At 40.8% G+C, this 3,730-nt stretch overlaps 1 non-coding gene across 1 annotated transcript; it reads right to left on the bottom strand.

Annotated features, from left to right (window-relative positions):
- Positions 1-3,237: 3,237 nt before the first annotated feature.
- LOC132538858 (small nucleolar RNA SNORA23) lies at positions 3,238-3,415 on the bottom strand. The gene has a single exon (XR_009550168.1). It is a non-coding gene; the product is annotated as a small nucleolar RNA SNORA23 (small nucleolar RNA).
- Positions 3,416-3,730: the final 315 nt, after the last annotated feature.

Raw genomic sequence — 3,730 nt, 5'->3', positions numbered from 1 at the left:
GGCCAGTGATTTGGGCAAGTGGCTTCACCTACTGTGCCTCAGTTTTCTTATTTGTATATTTCAGAGAATAGCAATATCCACCTAAAGATGAAGTCTAGGTTCCTTTATTTTATCATTTATTTGATATAGAAAGAGAATTTGAGAAGGGAGGAGGGGTAGAGGAGAGAGAGCCAGACATCTGCAGCACTGCTTCTTCACTCTTGAAGCTTCCCACCCCCCCCCCAAAAAAAAAGAAAAAAACACTTCCCCCACCATGCAGGCGGAGACCCTGAGCTTGAACCCAGGTCCTTATTGATAAAGCTGACTAGTCCAAAATCAGCTGAAACATGTTAGCATACTAGAGACTCAGAGAAGAACTGCAGTTCAAAACCAGAGGTGTCTGTTGGTAAATTCCTTGTTGGTTGAGTAGGCCTGCCTATGTAGTAAATCTTTCAACTTTAAATAAGGATAATTCATATTTTTATTTTAATTTATTTATTCATAAAATGGAAACACTGACAAGAACCATAAGATAAGAGGAGTACAATTCCCACCACCAGAGCTCCGTATCCCATCCCCTCCCCTAATAGCTTTCCTATTCTTTAACTCTGTTGGAGTATGAACTCAGGGACACTATGGGGTGTAGAAGATGGTAGGTCTGGCTTCTGTAACTGCTTCCCGGCTGAACATGGGCGTTGACAGGTCCATGCATACTCCCAGCCTGCCACTCTTTTTCCCTAGTGGGGCAGGGCACTGAGGAAGTGGTGCTCCAGGACACATTGGTGGAGTCATCTGTCCAGGGAAGTCTGGTTGGCATCACGGCAGCATCTGGAACCTGGTGGTTGAAAAAGAGTTAACATATAAAGAAAGCCACACAGATTGTTGATTAATCATGAACCTAAAGGCTGGAATATTGCAGATGAAGATTTGAGGTCTCTGTTTTGGAAATAGCTAGTAGGACTATTTTAGGTATATTCAATATTTTAGGTATATTTTAGGCCTATTTTAGGTATATGCTCATGACTTTATTAGTTTTTGCTTGAGCCCTCAGCTAATATGTAGGTGGACCTAAGTTATTGTCTGGGGAGATGATGTCATGGCTGGAAAAAGGGCTAGAAAGCTGGGTCAGGGAAGAGAGTAGCTCCCATATATGGGAAAAATGCATAAATATTGTTGACTGTAAACCCCATTGATTTAATCTGGGGCCCATATTCAGCATAGGAGCCTATGTAACCCCTACATCCCTGTAGGTCTAGAAAGCTGGGTCAGGGAAGAGAGTAGCTCCCATATATGGGAAAAATGCATAAATATTATTGACTTTAAACCCCATTGATTTAATCTGGGGCCCATATTCAGCATAGGAGCCTATGTGACCTCTACATCCCTGTAGGTCTGAACTCGCATTCTGTGGTCATCAGTAGGAACATTCTGAGTTGCACCAATTTCAGGACCCATCTTCTTTAGATGGTATATAGAGAATTCTATCCAACCCCCCTTCGGAGGATGGAACATTATCTACCATTGTTGATCCACATTGAGGGCAAGGTCCTATGAGGGCCCTCCTAGAAAAAAAAAAAACCACTGCTGACCTGTCTGTAGTCTCTGTCTCCCTCTGCACCTTCTGTGGCTCTAATTGAAATTAATTAATCAATTATTATTTTTAAATTTTTTTTATTTATTCCCTTTTGTTGCCCTTGTTGTTTATTGTTGTAGTCGTTGTTGGATAGGACAGAGAGAAATGGAGAGAGGAGGGGAAGACAGAGAGGGGGAGAGAAAGACAGACACCTGCAGACCTGCTTCTCTGCCTGTGAAGTGACTCCCCTGCAGGTGGAGAGCTGGGGCTCGAACCGGGATCCTTACGCTGGTCCTTGCACTTTCCGCCACATGCGCTTAACCCACTGCGCTATTGCCCGACTCCCTAATTAATTAATTATTAAACAAGAGAGATACAAATGAAAGTATTGGGGTTTAGAGGCATAGAAACAGGCATATAAGAGACAGGTGGTAGCACACTTACCGTAGAGCAGACATGTCCCAATGCCCCCAAGGACCCAGGTTCAAGCCCCTGGTCCCAACTTACATGGGGAAGCATTACAAATGTTGAAGCACTGTTGCAAGAGTCTCTCTTTATCTCTCAATCTTTATCTCTCGCCCTCTCTATTTTTCTTTATATATAATAAAATAAATTTAATAACTAAACAGGTACATGTGTGATCAAGTCAAATTCTATGTCTATGTCTGCCATATTTCCAGTATATTAGGAGATAGAAGAATGAGCCAGGAAGCTCAGTCTCCCAATGTATTATCTGAAAAGCTTTCTTAATTGGGGCCGGGTGGTTCACCTGGTTGAGGACACACATCATAGTGCACAAGGACCAGGTTTGAGACCCTTAAGTATTTCAGATTTAGAATAGGACATTTTTAGTCTTGTACTTGTCATTTTATCTCATAATATTTACCTTTATTCCAAAAGATAATTTTACTTCCATATAAATTGCATTCTCAAATATCCTAAGGTGAACAAATTATCTGTAATTCATATATGGTGATAATAAACAAATTACTGGGAAGTGCTAGGGTAGAGAAAAGATTGGTCTTTGATAAATGGTAATTGAAAATATGAAAAGGAATATTAGTTTGTTCTTCCAATTGCTTCTGTTCAATTTAATTAAACACTGCATACACATGAATAAAACATATCTTTATCAGCCTTGTCTAATTCACATTAATTGATCATGGGGAAAAATCCCACGTATGATATATGTGTATATATGTTGGATCACTTTGAAATGTCTTTACCTTTTTAAAATTGCAGTGCATTATCTATCTTATATTCAATCCCCTCTATCTCCAGTGTTTGTTCCTAAAGTTCTTTTTTATTTTATTTCATTTTATTTGCCTCCAGGGTTATTGCTGGGGCTCAGTGCCTGTACCAGTTAATCCACTGATCCTGGAGCCTTTTTTTCCCCCTTTTGTTGCCCTTATTTAACATTATTGTGGTTATTATTATTGTTGTTGTTGATGTCATTATTGTTGGATAAGACAGAGAGAATTTGAGAGAAGATGGGAAGAAAGAGAGGAGGAGAGAAAGAGAGACACCTGCAGACCTGCTTCGCCACCTGTGAAGCAACTCCCCTGCAGGTGGGGAGCCAGGGGCTCGAACCGGGGGCTCGAACCAGAATCCTTCCGCTGGTCCTTGTGCTTTGTGCCATGTATACTTAACCCATTGTGCTACCACCCGATCCCCTGTTCCTAAACTTCTGTGTGGGAATTTAGATGCTGACCAGGAGTGGGAAGATCTAGAGGGACAACTCTAGACCAGTACTATGATCCCAATTTACTCTTTGGCTACATGTTGTTTGTGCAAATAGCAAGCTCTCTAGTATATTCTGATCATGATATTTCTCAGAGGGAAACACCACATTTAGTATTCACTAGCTGCCATAATCACCGTTTCTCTTATCTCTCTAAAGAAACTTTCAAAATACTTTCAGTTATGAGAATTTGGCCAAGGGCTGGTCCCAACAGAGAGATGATACCTTCCATACCCTCAGTTCTAGCAAGACTCAGGAGCTGGGTAATTGACTTCTCACATTGCCATTATTTCTGGCTTACCTAAACATAGTTTTTTTCTTTCTTTCTACTGAACACTCTAACAAACTAGAATTTCAAATAGCAGTGAAAAGGATATGTTTAGTCTCTAAGGCTTTTCTGAGGCAAAAAGGCAGTACTTCCTACTATGTCTGATGTC

This window comes from Erinaceus europaeus, chromosome 5, assembly GCF_950295315.1.
Source record: "Erinaceus europaeus chromosome 5, mEriEur2.1, whole genome shotgun sequence".
In the NCBI taxonomy this organism is placed as follows: Eukaryota; Metazoa; Chordata; class Mammalia; order Eulipotyphla; family Erinaceidae; genus Erinaceus; species Erinaceus europaeus.
This window is presented reverse-complemented; position numbering and strand designations above follow the sequence as displayed.